Raw genomic sequence first — 20,866 nt, 5'->3', positions numbered from 1 at the left:
TTTTCAAGTGAAAAAAAAAATCATTAAAAAAAAATTGAAATGTGACACTGGTTCATAAAAGAGTGGTCTCGTCCACATACGTGTATCCTTATTTCTAGCTAATTAAGTTAAGCTGCTTCTTCAATGACCTTCCCTCCATCATAAGGTCAGAAATGGGGATGTTCGTTGATGATTGCACAGTGTTCAGTTCCATTCGCAACCCCTCAGATAATGAAGCAGTCCATGTCCACATGCAGCAAGACCTGGACAACATCCAGGCTGGGGCTGATAAGTGGCAAGTAACATTCGCGCCAGACAAGTGCCAGGCAATGACCATCTCCAACAAGAGAGAGTCTAACCACCTCCCCTTGACATCCAACGGTATTACCATCGCCGGATCCTGAGGGTCACCATTAACCAGAAGCTAAACTGGACCAGCCACATAAAAACTGTGGCTACAAGAGCAGCTCAGAGGCTGGGTATTCTGCAGCGAGTGACTCACCTCAAAAAGCTAGACACCATCCAAGACAAAGCAACCCGCTTGATTGGCACCTCATCCACCACCTTAAACATTCACTCCCTCCACCACTGACACACCGTGGCTGCAGTGTGTACCATCCACAGGATGCACTGCAGCAACTCACCAAGGCTTCTTCGACAGCACCTCCCAAACCCGCGACCTCTACCACCTAGAAGGACAAGGGCAGCAGGCACATGGGAACAACACCACCTGCACATTCCCCTCCAAGTCACACACCATCCTGACTTGGAAATATATCGCCGTTCCTTCATCGTTGTTGGGTCAAAATCCTGGAACTCCCTGCCTAACAGCACTGTGGGAGAACCTTCACCACACGGACTGCAGTGGTTCAAGAAGGCGGCTCACCACCACCTTCTCCAGGGCATTTAGGGATGGGCAATAAATACTGGCCTTGCCAGCGACCCCCACATCCTATGAATGAATTAAAAAAAGCCCTGCAATCAAAAGTTTCCTAGAACAGTCATGCCGAGGATTCAACTAGTTAAGGCAATGAGTTGCTGACCCATACAAATGGTCACAGGTCAATTCTCAGTCTGTGCTGAATTAACTGATCCCAGCTAGGACAATAATTAGGGATGATAGAATTGGCCCTGACACCTTCACATCAATGAACATAAGCACATTGACAGAAATATGGAATTTCATTGTCTATTTGTATATCCGTGTCAGAAATGTTTAAAGGTGCGGTTTTAGTTTAATGTATTATGTAATAGTATTATTTATTTAAACTCCTCAGATGATAATGTTCAGGCCACAGTTATATATTTATAGCTCATTGACGGTATTTTCTTCTGTTCACTAAAGTTAGTGAAAAAGTCAACAGAAGAATGAAATGGCTTTCCCCACCATATACTCACACTGACTTTTTCACTAATTTTAATGGACGGAATAAAACATATCTGAGGGAAATCATCAACATTCAGAACAACACCTGGGTTTTTGGAGAAAAAGATCCTTTGTTTCTGGAGAGGAGAAAGAGATAAATTCCAAGTCTTATATGCCAACTACTCCACTTCCTCTAGCAGTGCAGGTCACAGGACAACCTGTGAGGGGCAAGGCACAGTCAAAAATGTGAACAAAATGTCACCTCAATGCCGCAATCCCCTACACTTCCCAAGAGTTAGAGGACAAGAGTGACCCAGGAAACACAAAGGGACACATCAACCACAGATAGCAGAAATTGAAAAGATAGATTGCATTTATGTAGCACCTTATCACTTCTATCACATACAATGAATTACTTTGAAGTGCAGTGACTGTTGTTATGTAAGCAAACACAGCTGTTATTTTGTATGCAGCAAGATCCAGCAAACACCAAAATACGAATGAGCAGTTAATCTTTTTTTATTTGGTGGTGGAAGTTGAGGGAGGAAAGTTGAGCAGAGACACTGGGAGAACCCTGAGGTGCTCAGAACAGGCTTCAATCTAACATTTCATCCAAAGGTCAACACCTCTGACAATGCACCATCAGTACTGCATAGGAGTGCTATGCTGGAGTATAAGCCCACAGCCTTCTGATTCCAGACCAAGGTGTCACCACGAGCCAAACTGTCCTCATAACTTTGCACAGCCGAATATACATGTTCTTAACAATAAGGAAAGTTATGAAACCTTACTTCAAATGTGTACGCATTACACAACATGGACAATTTAGTAAACAAAAATGTGGAACACAGCAGTGTAGCTTGGTTTAATTAAGGTTCAGTTCTAATAATTAATGTAATAGTCATCGTGTGCTAATCGACAATGATTGGGTCTAATACAATGTGGTAAATATGGACTTTGTGATAACTAATGCAAGTGTTACTTTAGTGTGACATTACTGTACACAGAACAATTCCACCACATAGCATTCAAAAATGTTCAGACCATATTGAATAGTATTCCTCGGGATGTTTATTTTGTTCAATTTAGGGATGACCAGAGACACTGAAACACAGTCAATTTGTGTTTCATCCTTCCCAAATGTAGCAAAGTGTTCTTGGGTTGAAATATACCTATGTTGGGCTTATAAGCCACAATTGTCGTGCTGGTAGAAGTCTCTCTATACCACAGGGTATTGTTTTGTGTTCCATGTGTTGTGATGCATGCAGAGTAGTAAACACAATGGGTAGATTTTCAACTTGCTGCTCAGGCGTAAAACTGGCTTTGCCGATTGAAATCAATCGAAATTAAAATTGGGTGGTTTCTATAACAGGCGGCTGATCTGCAATCCAGTTTAATGCCTGGGCGGCAAGTTGGAAATCTACTTCAAAAAATCTCTGTACTGCGCATCTATGAAAAGAAAAGTACTAAATATACGGAACAATTCGGTGTAGCTCATGTAATGATGGTGCAAACAAATCTCCAATTTTTTTTTTCGCCTGGAAAATTGTTATTGCAGATTTAAAGAGAAAGGAGATTAAAAACTGTAACACATGCTTGTAAACTGTTACGTTTTTTAATCAGGATTTTCCAATGTTAGAGAGGGCAGCAGCGAATAAGTCTCCTAAGGCTGCAAAATCAGACAACGTGTTGCTTTTACAGCCTCGAGGACTAACTTAAATATCGACCTTTGTAACACACTTCAGGTTGATATGTAACATTTTTTTCTCACAACTTACACTTTTAATTAGTTTAATTCACTCTGGATCATGTTAAATGTAACAGGAATTTAAAAATAATCACGTGATACTTCAGACAATAGCCTAGAAATTACTGTTAGTGATATTAACAGACAGAAGCTTATGCATTCATATGACATTCTTTTGTCCATTATTTTAGTTGACATGTTAATTTATTTAAAATAAATTGATTATTATTGGCATTAAAATAGTGGAGGGAGGAATGTTACATGAATGCACTAAGTCTGGTCCGCCAAATATTACCAACAGTAATTTCTTGGCTAATATCACACAATTTATTTTCTATTTACTTTTTTTTTTACTTATTTTTATTGAAACGGTTTCTTTGGAAACTAGACATTTTGAAGGACTGTGGTGACAACGGACATCAGCTCAATCTTTTCTCTAACTAAAACAGTTTAAACAGTTTAAAGTAGACTACTGATCTGAATATAACACACTCTATTCAGCATTGAACTGATCCTTTAGTTATCTTAAAATAGCAGAAATTCATGTCTCTGCATGTAAGTAACATCTGGTGGTTCGGGTTTACATTTAAATTTGTTCTGTTTATGCAAATTATAGCTTTCAACGGGTTAATGACACACACTTGCAAAATTACGCACCAACAACAGCTTGTGGGTCTGCACAGTTTTTTTTTATATATGGATACCATAGCAAGGTTGCTGTATGTTAGTAATAATCATTAAACAAAACTCAAAGCTCATTTATTTGTATCTTTCTGGAGCATAAACTGTGTATCATGAACACAGTTATTGTAAATGGCGTCTTACGTGAGTAGCAATACCCTCTCGGATTTATATCTTAAATGTAGATTAGCCCCATAATGTTTCAATATTGTCAGTGAATAACTGCTTTAATCCTTATTATTAGTTTTTTTTAATGTTTCATTCCTATTTTTAATCAACTTATCCTACCTCCACGATGTTCCTCCTTCAGCTGAGACAACTTGTGTCCAGTCAGTTTTCCACAGCCACAATTAAGGGAACATGAATATTGGTGCAAGATAAAATCCTCTGCTGAATCTTTCTCCTCCTTTCCCCCATGATGGTGCAGCATGAAGCACTAATAACTGGCTCAGAAATGGTAAAAGAGGGTAGTCGACCCCTTGCATTAGTTGGCAAAGGACCCAAACACAAGAGTTCAGGAGTCAAATACAACAGCTACCAGGCCATTCCAGTTATTTGAAGGGAAGTGTATTCCATTTGATTGTCACATATTTATATTTGCTACAAAGGAAGTTACATAGCAATCCTCATCCCTTGTTACTGTATTTTATGCCTGAATAACATAAATTAGAAGCAATTTGGGGACAGGTCTCTTTCTGATGTGATAGCATAAAGTTCAGCCACCAGTGATGACATTAATAGGAAGTCTTGTTGCTGCTAGCAACCTCCATTTATGACGTGGCTGTATCAAAACTTCAAAGACAAGGAAACACAGCAAATTGGCATTCACATTCTTGCTGACTAGGGTCTACTTTGTTCAAACCTAAATGTAAAACTGTATCAGGTGAAAGATTTAAAAGATGTATGCTGTGGTGGTGTCCAGCATTGTGGGACTCGTCCCTTCACCTAGGTTTGTTGTTATAAAAAAAACCTTGGGCAAATTACAATTTAATTTACCATAATAATTATTGGTTTATCAGTTTTTCATTAACAACAATGTTTGTGAGTATTTATTATCCTGAACTTTTCAACATTTTTTTACGCAGCGAGTTGTTATGATCTGGAATGCACTGCCTGAAAGGGTGGTGGAAGCAGATTCAATAGTAACTTTCAAAGGGGAATTGGATAAATAATTGAAGGGGAAAAATTTGCAGGGCTATGGGGAAAGGACAGGGGAATGGAACTATGTGGATTGCTCTTTTAAAGAGCCGGCACAGGCACGATGGGCTGAATGGCCTCCTACTGTACTGTATAATTCTATAATTCTATGTATGGAAAATAAGTTAAATGACACTCTATTAATACCTGTTATTTGACAAATAAAATACTCATTGTTAACTTCCACTAAATGATACTCCTCTCCAGTAGCTTATATGAGTCCAGTCACTTTCCTACCTGATTCATCACCAACGTACAGTCATGGTGGAGCACTCTTATTAAGGGCACTTCTTACTTGCTGGATCACATTCCCAATACATTCTCTTATATTTGATCATGCCCACATTTCTATTAAAAAAAGAGTTTCCTCAATTGCTTAGTGGGTAACGGCACTGTGAATCAAGTACTGAGTCATGTGAATCAGAAGGTCCAGGGTTATAAATGCTGGTCTATTCTGAACAAACTAATTACAACCAGCGCAGCAGTTGGCTTCAGTGCTCTGGAGCGAAGGGAGGGACTGTTAGCCAGCGACCCCTGCCGAGAAGTGCACGTGTGTGGACATTAGATGAGAAGAGGAATGAATTGTCTGTGAATGATGGCTCCTTGCTTGTGATGCGGTGCATCGTTTAATAGTCTGCTTACACTCTGAGATTGGTGGAGGTAACTGGGGGACTGCTGTTACCTATTGTATCGGTAGCTGCAGCATTTGATTTCTGAAAGGTTGGGGTAGAGATCCGTCTCGAATCAGCCACCTGTTGTACTTCCCGCCCGATATTCAAGATTTCAACAGAACTGAACTGAATATTAAATGGGACGGTGCAACCAAGGTTCACTAGATTGATCCCTGGGATGAGAGGGTTGTCCTATGAGGAGAGATTGAGTAGAATGGGCCTATACACTCTGGAGTTTAGAAGAACGAGAGGTGATCTCATTGAAACATACAAGATTCTGAGAGGGCTTGACAGGGTAGATGCTGAGAGGTTGTTTCCCCTAAATGGAGAGTCTAGAACTTGGGGACACAGTCTCAGGTTAAGGGATCGGCTATTTAGGACTGAGATAAGAAGGAATTTCTTCACACAGAGGGTTGTGAACCTTTGGAATTCTCTACCCCAGAGGGCTGTGGATGCTCAGTCATTGAGTATATTCAAGGCTGAGATGGATAGATTTTTGGACTCTAGGGGAATCAAGGGATATGGGGATTGGGCAGGAAAGTGGAATTGAGGTCAAAGATCAGCCATGATCTTATTGAATAGTGGAGCAGGCGCGAGGGGCCATATGGCCTACTCCTCATAGAAATCATAGAATCATAGAAAATGTATGGCACAGAAAGAGGCCATTTGGCCCTTCATGTCCAAGTCGGCCAAAAATGAGCCACCCAGCCTAATCCCACTTTCCAGCACTTGGTCCGTAGCTTTGTAGGTCACGGCACTTCAGTTGCTCATCCAGGTACTTTTTAAATGAGTTGAGGGTTTCTGCCTCTACCACCCTTTCAAGCAGTGAGTTCCAGACCCCGACCACCCTCTGGGTGAAAAATATTTCCTCAGCTCCCCTCTAATCCTTCTACCAATCACTTTAAATCTAGGCCCCCCTGGTTATTGACCTCTCTGCTAAGGGAAATAGGTCCTTCCTATCCACTCTATCCAGGCCCCTCATAATTTTGTACACCTCAATTAAATCACCCCTCAGCCTCCTCTGCTCCAAAAAGAACAACCCCAGCCTATCCAATCTTTCCTCATAGCTAAAATTCTCCAGTCCTGGCCACATCCTCGTAAATCTCCTCTGTGCCCTCTCCAGTGCAATTACATCCTTCCTGTAATGTGGTGACCAGAACTGTACGCAGTACTCAAGCTGTGGCCTAACTAATGAAAGCAAACATGCAGGTACAACAAGCAGTTAGGACGGCAAATGGTATGTTGGCCTTCATTGCAAGAGGATTTGAGTACAGGAGCAAGGATGTCCTACTGCAGTTATACAGGGCCTTGGTAAGACCACACCTGGAGTAATGTGTGCAGTTTTGGTCTCCTTACCTAAGAAAGGATATACTTGCCATAGAGGGAGTGCAGCGAAGGTTCACCAGACTGATCTCTGGGATGGCAGGACAGTCGTATGAGGAGAGATTGGGTCGACTCGGCTTGTATTCACTCGAGTTTAGAAGAATGAGAGGGATCTCATTGAAACATATAAAATTCTGACAGGGCTAGACAGACTGGATGCAGGGGGGATCTTTCCCCTGGCTGGGGGGTCCAGAACCAGGGGTCACAGTCTCAGGATACGGGGTAGGACATTTCGGACTGAGATGAGGAGAAATTTTTTCACTCAGAGGGTGGTGAACCTGTGGAATTCTCTGCCACAGAAGGCTGTGGAGGCCAAGTCGCTGAATATATTTAAGAAGGAGCTAGATAGATTTCTAGACACAAAAGGCATCAAGGAGTATGGGGAGAGAGCGGGAATATGGTATTGAGATAGAGGATCAGCCATGATCATATTGAATGGTGGAGCAGGCTCAAAGGGCTGAATGGCCTACTCCTGCTCCTATTTTCTATGTTTCTATATACAGTTCTAGCATAACCTCCCTGCCCTTATATTCTATGCCTCGGCTAATAAAGGAAAGTATTACATATGCCTTCTTAACCATCCCTTCAGGGATCTGTGGACATACACTCCCAGGTCCCTCACTTCCTCTACACCTCTCAGTATCCTCCCATTTATTGTGTATGTCCTTGCCTTGTTTACCCTCCCCAGATGCATTACCTCACACTTCTCCGGATTGAATTCCATTTGCCACTTTTCTGCCCACCTGACCAGTCCATTGATATCTTCCTGCATTCTACAGCTTTCCTCCTCACTATCAACCACACGGCCAATTTTTGTATCATCTGCAAACTTCTCAATCATGCCCCCTACATTTAAGTCCAAGTCATTAATATATATCACAAAAATCAAGGGACCTAGTACTGAGCCCCTGCGGAACCCCACTGGAAACAGCCTTCCAGTAACAAAAACGCCTGTCGACCATTACCCTTTGCTTCCTGTCACTGAGCCAATTTTGGATCCAACTTGCCGCTCTACCTTGGATCTCATGGGTTGTACTTTTTTGACCAGTCTGCCATGTGGAAACTTGTCAAAAGCCTTGCTAAAATCCATGTACACTACATCAAGTGCACTACCCTCATCGACACTCCTTGTTACCTCCTCAAAAAATTCAATCAAGTTAGTCAGACACGACCTTCCCTTAACAAATCCATGCTGACTGTCCTTGATTACTCCGTGCCTTTCTAAGTGATGGTTTACACTGTCCCTCAGAATTGATTCCAATAATTTGCTCACCACTGAGGTTAGACTGACTGGCCTGTAATTACTCGGTCTATCCCTCGCTTACTCGGTCTATCCCTCACTCCTGCTCCTATTTCTTATGTTGTTATGTGTAACGGGCGGCGGAAGTGATACTGCCTGGCTGGCGCTGCCGCCCGAGGCCGATTCCTACTCCCCGTGTGTTCAGATCTTTTTGCTGTCTGATGCAAGAGCTTGAACACCAGTTCTGAGCCAGCTCCCGACATGGGACCTTCATTGTACACCGTCGGAGGGGAAAGAGGGAGGAGACTCCTTGGCGGCTGATAACGGGGCTAGGGCTGTCCAGATGCTATGCGCGCCTCCTCGCTGGACGTGAAGTCAGACCGTTTGCATTCGTTTAATGGAGCTCAGGGTGCATTTCTCATGATGTAGCTGGGGCACCAGGGGCTACAGTAATGTGCACTGGGCACTTTCCCAGCAGGGAGGAAAGGGGGATGGTGCCAGGGAGGGGGAAAAGGGCAGCGGTGCCAGAAATAATTTTTTATCGGAATGGCAGGCACCCCAGCTGCTCCTGATTAAAAACAGGCGCTCGTTCCGTCAGGCACTGCTCAGCCTCCTCATTTGAATGAAATTGGTGACTGTAAAGGGCCTTGTGCGTTATCAAGTACTACATGCATCAGACAACCGACATCATATTATCGATATCATGAGGGGGAGATGAAAGGCAAGAAAATTGAGGAAAAAAATCATTGACAAAGTCAGTTATTTTTGAGACAATGCCATGTTCAGGTATTGTCTTTACACAAACTTATATGTAACTTCTCTTTCTAATCTCAAATCATTGGTTAAGCTCCATATGGTGCTGTAACATGCATTGGAAGTTAAAGATAAGCACACATGTGTTGCAAAGAATTACATAGAATGTTCGGCACGAAACAGGCCATTCGGCCCAATTGGTCTGTGCCGGTGTTTATGCTCCACACATGCCTCCTCGCACCCTACTTCATCTAAACCTATCAACATGCCCTTCTATGTCTTTTCTCCCTCATAGCTTCCCCTTAATTTATTCACCTCAACCACTCCATGTGGTAGCGAGTTCCACAGTCTTACCACTCTTTGGGTAAAGAAGTTTCTACTGAATTCCTTATTGAATTTTTTGGTGACTATCTTATATTTATGGCCCCTAGTTTTGGTCTCCCCTACAAGTGGAAATATATTCTCTACGTCAACCCAATCAAACCCTTTCATAATCTTAAAGACCTATATTAGGTCACCCCTCTGCCTTCTCTTTTCTGGAGAAAAGAGCCCCAGCCTGTTCAGTCTTTCCTGTTAAGTGTATCCTCTCACTTCTGGTATCATCCTACTAAATCTTTTTTGCACCTTCTCCAATGCCTCTATCTCCTTTTTATTATATAGAGCTCAGAACTGTGCACAATACTCTCTGGTTCTAACCAAGGTTCAATACAAGTTTAACATAACTTCTCTGGTTTTCAATTCTATCCCTCTAGAAATTAACCCAGTGCGTGGTTTGCTATTTTTATGGCCTTGTTAACCTACGTCATTACTTTTAGTGATTTATGTACCTGTACCTTCCCACCCCGCACTGAATCCTTTGCTCCTCTACCCCATTTAGACTCTTATTTTCCAAGAAGTATGTGGCCTCCTTATTCTTCCTACCAAAATGTACCACCTCACGCTTACCTATATTGAAATTTATTTGCCAATTATATGGTCATTCTGCAAGTTTATTAATGTCCTCTTGTATTTTGTCACAGTATTAACTATACCCTCCAATTTGGTGTCGGCCGCAAATTTTGACATTGTACTTCCGATTCCCGAGTCCAAATCTTTTATTTAAATAGTGAACAACAGTGGTCCCAGCACCGATCCCTGTGGAACACCCGGTGTGAGTAGCTACACTTAGCCCCTACTCTCTGTTGGTATTCAGTGAAAACAATATTAATCATAAAAATAATATTTAAGTAAGATTTGGTCCCAAGTGCTCTGTATTGTATTAGAAAATGTTATGTTGTCTTTTCTGCATAAAGTTTGATGGCATTTCATTTACAAAGTCAAAAATGTTATTTTAAGTTCAACTGGAAATACTGTAACATGTTATAACAATTACAGGTACCAGTAATGTAGTGCATTACCCAGTTCCAGTACTGATTTATAAATTAGTTCACAGGTGGATAGGGTGGTGAAGAAGGCATTCAGCATGCTTGGTTTCATTGGTCAGAACATTGAATACAGGAGTTGGGATGTCTTGTTGAAGTTGTACAAGACATTAGTAAGGCCACACTTGGAATACTGTGTACAGTTCTGGTCACCCTATTATAGAAAGGATATTATTAAACTAGAAAGAGTGCAGAAAAGATTTACTAGGATGCTACCGGGGCTTGATGGTTTGACTTATAGGTAGAGGTTGGATCGACTGAGACTTTTTTCCCTGGAGAGTAGGAGGTTTAGGGGTGATCTTATAGAAGTCTATAAAATAATGAGGGGCATAGATAAAGTAGATAGTCAAAATCTTTTCCCAAAGGTAGGGGAGTCTATAACGAGGGGGCATAGATTTAAGGTGAGAGGGGAGAGATACAAAAGGGTCCAGGGGGGCAATTTTTTCACTCAAAGGGTGGTGAGTGTCTGGAACGAGCTGCCAGAGGCAGTAGTAGAGGCGGGTACAATTTTGTCTTTTAAAAAGCATTTGGACAGTTACATGGGTAAGATGGGTATAGAGGGATATGGGCCAAGTGCAGGCAATTGGGACTAGCTTAGTGGTATAAACTGGGCGACATGGACATGTTGGGCCGAAGGGCCTGTTTCCATGTTGTAAACTTCTATGATTCTATGATTCTAAATAGTTTAAGATGTATTAATTTAACAAGATCTCGGCATTTTTAAAAAAGTATTAGTCGTATTAAAGTTATTTGTTTTCTTACTTTTTTGCATCATTCCGCAATCAAGAGAGGTGAACTGCTCTGTCAATGATGTTTGAAGTTGGCAAGTAGGGCGTTCAGGAATCTGAGCCAGTGTGACTCATCTGCCTTTCCTTTGTAATTTATAATAATATATTTCATAATCGAAAAAGGAAATAAAACAAAGATACAATTCTTACAAGTGAAACATAGAGAAATGGTCACACATGATACAAGATACAAAATAGGTGCATGAACTAAGCACCACTGTGAAGCATTGGGAAGATACTTGGGACTTATTGAAACTAAGTCATCAATAAATCAGCAAGAGTTCTTCAGGCCTTTAGCCTTTCTGCCTCCAAACTGAAAAGCTCGAAAAAAATGACCAAACCCACCCGCCCGAATTTCTTTGCAATAGTTTTATTATGATCTGGTTCTCAGCTATTCTGTTAGGGATGAATATTCAGAAGTGCACTTTGCAAGTATATGCTTTTATGTTACCAACTGTTTGATTAGCTTTGCACTTGCCCATTGACCCCTGCATGCATGAAGTTCAAAGAATCACACAGCTTAGGGTTTCATTTCCACCCACCCTCTGTAATGTCCTCCATAGGACTCTCTGGGCTGAATTCTCCTCGCACTGTCCACGTAATTCCATCACTAAGCTGTCAAAGTTATGCTGCAGGGCCCTCATTGGTAATGCGGGATGGGTGAGGAGTGATAGTACTGCTCGTCATTGGGTTACTGCTGCTGGGAGGGAGGGAAACTGAGGGCTGTTGCGGTTTTTAAAAAGCTGCAGTTAGTTAAAGGTGAAAATCACTTTTTGAGTTGCAGAAAACACAAATACAAGAATCTCTGGAGGAACAGCAGCCTTAGGTGGGGTTGGATGGTTGGTGAGGGGCCGTCAGCAGCAGAAGACTTCTCAGGCGCATCTCTGGAGGTGCTGCTGGTGGATGTCGAGGTGAAGAGGGATCATCTCTTGAGTATTGAGCAGAGGAAGCACCATAAGACGGCGGCTCAGGCTTTATGAAGGGAAGCAGTCAGTGCAACCTATACCACCACACAGTGCAGGAAGATGTTCTCATCCTCACAAGGATGGCTAAAGTAAGTAAGTTGCCAATCCACATCCTGATAGAGCTTCCCTCAGCCCCTTGAGCCTGTTCCACCATTCAATTAGATCATGGCTGATCTGTATCTTAACTCCATCTACCTGCCCTGGTTCCGTAACCCTTAATAGCATTGCCTAACAAAAATCTATTAATGAGGTCTAGTTTCCCAGTGCATCACTGACTTAATCTCCTCTGGAGATCTTTCCCCCACTGCCTCCAACTTCATGGTCCCCCAACCCCACACAGCCCGCTTCTATCTCCTTCCCAAGATCCACAAACAGGGCTGCCCTGACATATCCATTGTTTCAGCCTGTTCTCGCCCCATGGAACTTATTTCTTCCTATCTGAACTCTACTTTTTCTCCCCTTGTCCAGTCTCTTCCGACCTACATCCGCGACTCTTCCGACACCCTCCGCCACTTTAACAGTTTCCAGTTCCCTGGCCCTAACCATCTCCTTTTCACCATGGACGTCCAGTCCCTCTACACCTCCATCCCCCACCAGGACGGCCTGCGGGCCCTCCGATCCTTCCTTGAACAGATGCCCAACCAGTCCCCATCCACCACCACCCTCCTCCGCCTGGCCAAACTTGTTCTTACATTGAACAACTTCTCCTTTGACTCCACTCACTTCTTCCAAATAAAAAGTGTTGCTATGGGAACCCATATGGGTCCTGGCTACGCCTGCCTTTTTGTGGGATACATGGAACAGTCTTTGTTCCAGTCCTACTCAGGACCCCTCCCTCACCTCTTTTTTCGGTATATTGATGACTGTATCAGTGCCGTTTCCTGCTCTCACACCGAACTGGAAAATTTTATCAACTTTGCTTCCAATTTCCACCATTCCCTCGCCTTCACATAGTCTACCTCTGACTCATCCCTTCCCTTTCTCGAGTTCTCGATCTATTTCTGGGGCTAGGCTGTCAACCAATATCTGTTATGAGCCCACCGACTCCCACAGCTATCTTGATTACACTTTCTCCCACCCCACTTCCTATAAGGATTCTATTCCCTTCTCTCAATTTCTCCATCTCCGTCTCATCTGTGCTGACAATGCCACCTTCTACACCAGTGCTTCCAATGTGTCTTCCTTTTTCCTCAACCGAGGATTTCCCTCCACTGTGGTTGACAGGGCCCTCGACCATGTCCATCCTATTTCCCGCACTTCTGCCCTCACCCCTTCCCCTCCCTCCCAGAACCATGATAGGGTCCCCCTTGTCCTCATCTTCCACCCCACCAGCCTCCACATTCAATGTATCATCCTCCTCCATTTCCGCCACCTCCAGCGCGATCCCACCACAAAATAAATCTTCCCCTCCCTTCCCCTTTCAGCATTCCGAAGGGACCGCTCCCTCCACGACACCCTGGTCCACTCTTCCGTCACCCCCAACACCCGCTCTCCCTCCCACGGCACCTTCCTGTGCGAGCGCAGGAGATGCAACACCTGCTCCTTCACCTCCTTCCTTCCCATCGTCCAGGGCTCCAAACACTCCTTCCAGGTGAAACAGCAATTTATTTGTACTTCTTTCAATTTAATAAACTGTATTCACTGCTCACGATGCGGTCTCCTCTACAATGGGGAGACCAAATGCAGACTGGGTGATCGCTTTGCTGAACACCTCCGCTCAGTCTACAAGTGTGACCCTGACCTGCCGGTCACTTGCCATTTTAATTCCCCGTCCCACTCCCACTCTGACCTCTCTGTCCTCGGCCTCCTACACTGTTCCAATGAAGCTCAACATAAGCTCGAGGAACAGCACCTGATCTTTTGATTAAGCACTTTACAACCTTCTGGACTCAACGTTGATTTCAATAACTTCAGATCATAACCACTGCTCCCATTTTCTCGGTCAGCAGGTACTGGTAATGGTTCTGATTTTGCCATTTACAGCTCCTCTAGACCCACCTTTTGTTCCTTCACTTGTCCCATTCCCACCCTCCTTGCCTTGCACCATCATCACTTTTGTCATTTAATCACTCTTGCCCTCTACCCTATCACAGATCTTTCCTTTTGTTATTTCCTCCCCTCCCCTTCCCCCTTCCCTTTCCATGGCTCTGTACTTGCTTAGAAACTTTACCTCTTTAACGTCTTCCAGTTCTAACGAAAGGTCTTCGACCTGAAACATTAACTTTGTTTCTTTCTCCACAGACGCTGCCTCACTTGCTGAGCTTCTCCAGTATTTTCTGTTTTTATTTCAGATTTCCAGCATCTGCAATATTTTGCTTTTGAAAAATCTATCAATCTCAGTTTTGAAATTTTTAATTGACCCCTAGCCTCAACAGCTTTTTGGGGGAGAGAGTTTCAGATTTCCACTACTCTTTATGTGAAGAAGTGCTTTCTGATATTCACCCCCGAACAGCCTAGCTCTAATTTTAAGGTTATGCCCCCTTGTTCTAGACTCTCCCACCAGAGGAAATAGTTTCTCTCTATCTACCCTATCAAATCCTTTAATCATCTTAAACACTTCAGCTGGATCACCTCTTAGTCTTCTATATTCAATGGAATACAAGCCTAGTCTATGCAACCTGTCCTCATAATTTAACACTTTTAGCCCCAGTATCATTCTGGTGAATCTACGCTGCACCCCCTCCAAAGCCAATATAGCCTTCCTGAGGTGCGGTTTCCAGAACTGAATGCAGTACTCCAGATGGGGTCTAACCAGAGCTCTGTACAGCTGAAATATAACTTCCACCCTTTTATATTCCAGCCCTCTTGAGATAAAGGCCAACAATCTATTGGCCTTTTAAATTATTTTTTGTACCCGTCTACTAGCTTTTAGTGATTTCTGTACTTGGATACCTAAATCTCTCTGGTCCTCCATAGTTCCTAGCTTCTCACCATTTAGAAAATACTCTGATCTCTCTTTCTTGGGTCCAAAGTGGATGACTCCACACTTTCCCACATTGAACTCCATCTGCCACAGTTTTGCCATCTGAATTCACAACCACTCTGTCAAGTTCCTTCATCGCCCCTGGGTCAAAATCCTGGAACTCCCTACCTAACAGCACTGTGGGAGAACCTTCACCACATGGATTGCAGCGGTTCAAGAAGGCGGCTCACCACCACTTTCTCAAGGGCAATTAGGAATGGGCAATAAATGCTGGCCCTGCCAGCGACGCCCACATCCCATGAACGAATAAAAAAAAGTCGTTTGGCCTGTTGGTCTTTAACGGCAGCTCATTTAAAGGGACAAAACACCTGCACCACTCATCATCATCATCATCATCATCATGACAGGATGCATGTGCTGATATGGGGGAAAGCAAGTCTCCATGCCACTCACATAGCTTTAATGTTGTCTTCTCTCACCACAGAGGAAAAGATGGTGCACCACCACCAACAGAAAACTGCAACCAGGGGAGGTACATCAATGCAGAAAACCCTGAGTCCACACGAACAGGATGCTCTGCTGGTAATGGCCAGACAGACAGGAGAGGCTGTGGGAGACGGCGAGGTTGGAGGAAAGGTTAGTCAAGGTAGGGCAAGCCTCATCATAAGTAGTGTCAGCTTCATGTGCTTTCTCAAAGTATTGCACTGCCCTTACACTGAATCGCTATTTCTTCAAGGACAAATCTCACTGTGTGCACAGCTAAACAAGCTGGAGGAAGAGGCCAGCCACTCCGATGACCATCTGAGCACCTCATTGCTGCAGCTGCTGCCACTTTCAGATCTGCAATTCCTGCCACTTCATCACCAACTCTGTCATGGCATCTTGCTGGCACAAGCACCCGCACAGATACCGACATCCCGTCCGTTCCGGAAGCAAAGAGACCAAAAGTGAAACCAGTGACCCCAAACAGGCAATCTGATGCAACTTCCCAGATTCAAGTTGGCGCAATATTGAGCGATATTAGTAAGGTAAGGCCAGAGGGGCTACCCTCCGATCACGGAGCAGGGAGCCCATGGCGGCAGCAGCCCAGACTATTTTTGTGGGGCCCAGAGCAGCACATTTACTTCTCCTGTCCCCAACAAAAATGATTTAAAACTTATCTTTTCAGGGTTTCTTTGGCTCAATCACAGTGAGTGCATAACACTTCGACCAGTTCTGACCTGAAATGGCAGTCGGGGGTCCTATGTATGTCATAAGAACCCAATTTTGCATATCAATAGGAACCTACTACCTGATACAGAAGGGGCTTTGACCACCCAGTGGTTGGCAGCGGGCAGAGAGTCGGTGTTAATGGGGCAGTAAGTCTACCAAGTTTTGAGGCTGTTACTGCCCCATTAAAGTTAAAATCAACCCCAGGGTAGTGGATCTGGGAGCCCCCCGGTCCACCCTACCTCCCTTTTTCATCCTATAGCTTTCACAAAATAATCTGTAGTTGCTTCCATTCCAAATAAAATGAAGAAATTTACTTTAAAAAGTCTGAAATGTTTGGCTGGGATGCGCCATGGGATAATGTGCAGCAGGTAACTTATTCATGGCATTCGATTCATCTTCACTGAGTAAGCCCGGCTGTACAGAGACAATGTGAGATTCTTCCAATTTGAGGAAGTCATCTTTGATTTTAGCTTGTGGGAGTTTGAAATTTAGATCCATTGTGGATAACACGTTGGTTAATTGTGAGTTCCAAACATGACATACATTTGGTTTCCATCTGAATCCAAAATCGTCGGTAGTCTTTTTGTGACACCAACAATTAAGAGGCAGGACTTCTGACTTAGACCAATTAGCTAGAGATGTGACCATAATTAACAATAACCTTCAGTATGAGGAGCCTGAAATCTGATAATTCGGCAAAAGTATAAAATATCATCTGCATAGAACCTGGGATACTGAATTCTCTCCTTTGTTACAAAGCCTAGGGTCTCGAGGCTGATTCTAAAGAAAGTAGCTAAAAGCTGAGCCACTATTACAAACAGCAGAGGTGGGCAATGACCTACAGCCACATTGCTGCCGTCACTATGGCTGCGGCAGGTGTTCCCAGGGATCTACTACTAGGCTATGGCATGCTCTAACTCAAGAGGAGAAATGCTTGTTTGTTGAAACTGCTGTAGTGGGGTTGGGGGTAATTTTAGATCACTTGTCGAGGTCCTGCCCAGTGCTACCTCAATTCACAAAATTATAGGGATAGATTTTCTCCCTGAGCAGACTTCGAGCAGCTGGCCAGCTGAATGTACTGGTTGGATGCCCAATAGTCCCGGTGTAGGTGGGGGAGGGAGAGGTCCGGTCCATTTTGAGGGCCGGACCTCATTAGCATCATTTTGGCTGGCTGCAGCCGAAAATCGATATCCCCGGGCTCCACGCCACCGAGACAGCGAACGGCCCACCTGTCTTCCGAGCCAGAAGAAGGTAGGCCCGCGGTGGGGGTTGGGGGTGGGAGCGATATCTGGAATGGGTTGAGTCGGAGCAGCAGCAGCCCAGACTGGTCTTGTCGAGCCTCGGGGAGCACTCCTGCTCCTTCCAGCCCCTCTGAAATAAAAAGGAACTCATTGCGGGATCATCTTCGCTGGGCTGCCAGCTGACACTGGCTGGAGCTTGCATGGCGCACACTCCGGCCAGTTCAGTCCAAAAACGGCAATCGAGGTGCATTAACAGACTCCGATTTCCATTTTAAATGGACTTATTGCCTGACTCAGGAGGCCACTACCGCTGCCCAGTAGATCCCCGAGAACATTGCCGCAGCCACAGTGACAGCGACAATGGGGTTTGTAGGTCATTGCCCACCATTTTCAATGGGCTACCCCACCCATCTCCCTCAGGCTGGAGGCCTGAAAATGTAGCCCATAGTAAGCATTTCATTTCACCTTGTCAAATGTCTTCTCTGTATCTAAAGAAAAACTCATTACTTGGCTCTACTGCAACTGGCTACTTAGATGAGTAAAATAACCAGCTCATCTTATCTGAGCCCAGGTAACTCTTACCAACCTGGTTCATATGTACAATGTCAAGCAAGACATCTTTCAATATAGATACCAATTGTATTGCTGCAGTTTTATAGTTGACATTTGAATGAGGGGGGACAATTAGTTATACGCTTCAAGTTGGCCCTTTCTTGGGATAAGCCTTTGACCTCCACTTGCCACCTTCCCCTAATGACCAGACTGATATTGGGATCCTGCAGAAGGGAATTGTAAACGCAAGATATGTTTTACCAATCTTTCACATATTATGTTAAAAGATTAATGCTCTGTGCTGATCTTACCACTTATAAGAAAGGCATATTTGTAGTGAAACACCAAATAGTATTACGGAAAGTAGAGTCCACTTTCTCTGATATGGTTTGGTGTTTCATTATACTGTAAATACTCCCTATTCTAATACAATAGCTTCCAATGATGTGACTGTTGTGCCATTTACAATAACCCTTCATCATTGCCATACTTTAGATTAAATTATTTTTTATTTTGATCTTGAGCTCTAAAAACAAGCAAAAATGTTGCCTGAAAACTGGTCATTTTTTCTGAATTATTGACTCGCCTAATTACCACTGTGCAATCGAATAATAAAACCGTTAACGGCTAAAATATTTGAAACTGTTTGCACCAGTGTTCGATACTATTTGCATGTTGCAAAGACGCGGTGGACAACAGAACATTTACGGGAACACTGAAAGACATTCTTTACAAGGAAATTTCTAGCTACAGTTTATGCAAAATATCAGATTTTTGTGTAAAGAAATTGAGACTCATTGAGTGGGCGAGGGAAATTCTGGGTGTTTTCTGTTATACCATGATTTACCCCTACCAAGCATCAGTGGATTTACATCATCAAAACTCTGAAGTCCTCTATTTTGCTGTAAATGTAAAGTAACTACCTTAAGCCTTGATTCTGACCCAGCCTTCAGAATATCCTTCCTGTTAATGTGTTAGACAAGAGTAATCATGCATACAAAAAAACACACATTTTACCAAGAGAACACATACGTGAAATATAAGACCACACTGTTCCTTTTATTATATCAGCTGCTGACAGATTCTACAGCTGCTCTGGGTGAATAAAATCTATAAAGCCATAAAGTGGTGCAATACTTTTCAAAACGGGGATCGGATTTTAATCACACGCGTGCTTTCCCTGTTTGTGTGATTGTTTTGCACAAGTAAGTTTTTAGATTGTTTGTTTTTGTAGTTATGCATGTTACAAATTATTATTGCTGCAGCAGAAAAAGTGAAATTGGTAAAACAAGAATGGCAAGGATCATGGTGATAGGTGAGCTGAAATGCTGTTTGTGCAGCTTCTCGTGGATTGCTGTTGTTTATGATATATCTTTTACAGGACCACAGAAAAAGGGCTGCTTGATTTTATGAGCAATTGTGCAAATATAAAGTAACTAAATAAAAATTTATCAGTTAAAATCTGATAAATCTTTAGCAAAAATACCACAATTATATAATAACCCACCTGCACTGCTTATGAAAAATGCTATGCCATCAAGTTTATGTGACTTTTTGGAGTCTATCTTTTAACAATGAGTATAGACTAAAAAAAGATTGGATATATCTATTCATTAGGTGCAACAGATAAACATTTTATGCATTTGTTACTCCTCCCTACAATATGACAATATAAAAATGCTTTTCGACTTTTATACAAAAACATTAACTTAATACCAGAAAAGTTCAGTAAAAGGTTACTGAGCATAAATAATAACATTTAGTGGGCGAGTTCTGTGTGTGTGTGTTTGCGTGACAAATGCTTGCACATGAGTATACTCAGAATGTTATCTGGGAGCGTGCACCATCTTTCAGTTATGACATGAATATTTTTATTGATTTAAATTAAATATAAAAAACAGGTTCTAATGTGAAAAATACGTTTTCCTCATTGGGTTTGAATTGCTCAGTAAATTGTTTTTTGCTGAGGGTTGTCAATTATTCTCTTAACTATAATCATAATTATGTTCCTCCATAGCCAATATGAGCAAAGCTACAGAAATATGATTCAGAATCATTGAATTGTACAGCACAGAAGGAGGCCATTCGGCCCATTATGTCTGTGCTGGCTTTTTGAAAGAGCTAGCCAATTAGTCCCATTCCCTTGTTCTTTCCTCATAGCCCTGCAAATGTTTCCTTTTCAAGTATTTATCCAATTCCCTTTTGAAAGTTATTATTGAATCTGCTTCCACCACCATTTCAGGCAGTGCATTCCAGATCATAACAACTCGCTGCGTCAAAAAAATTCTCATCTCCCCTGTGGTTCTTTTGGCCATTGATAAAAATCTAATACTGCATAGGAAGGAAAAACTTCTGAGAGCACTCATAACAGACGTCCATTTTCTTTTGGTTCCAAATTTCTCCACTCCTCTCCTGAAGGCACTGATTCACGCTGGGTCATGGCAGTATGGGTGACAGTTGTTCTCCGGCATCTCCCCCAAGTGGTCTTTCCTCATGTGTGAACTTAGTGAGCACCAGGAGCTGGTTTGACTGTAGGGGTGGGTGGGGGGCTGCATTACAGTTAAACCCCATCCTCAACTATTGACCACAATGTTCACTTTCCAGCAAGAATTACTGAATAATTATCACGACAGGAATCCTAGCTCACATTTTGGTGCTTAGTCTGATTGTGGTACCCCTAAGCTGGGCGAGATCAGCTAACTCATCATACAGCAGGATCAAATTTGTGACCTACAAGTAAGTGCATT

This window comes from Heptranchias perlo, chromosome 2 (assembly GCF_035084215.1).
Source record: "Heptranchias perlo isolate sHepPer1 chromosome 2, sHepPer1.hap1, whole genome shotgun sequence".
NCBI lineage: Eukaryota > Metazoa > Chordata > Chondrichthyes > Hexanchiformes > Hexanchidae > Heptranchias > Heptranchias perlo.
This window is presented reverse-complemented; position numbering follows the sequence as displayed.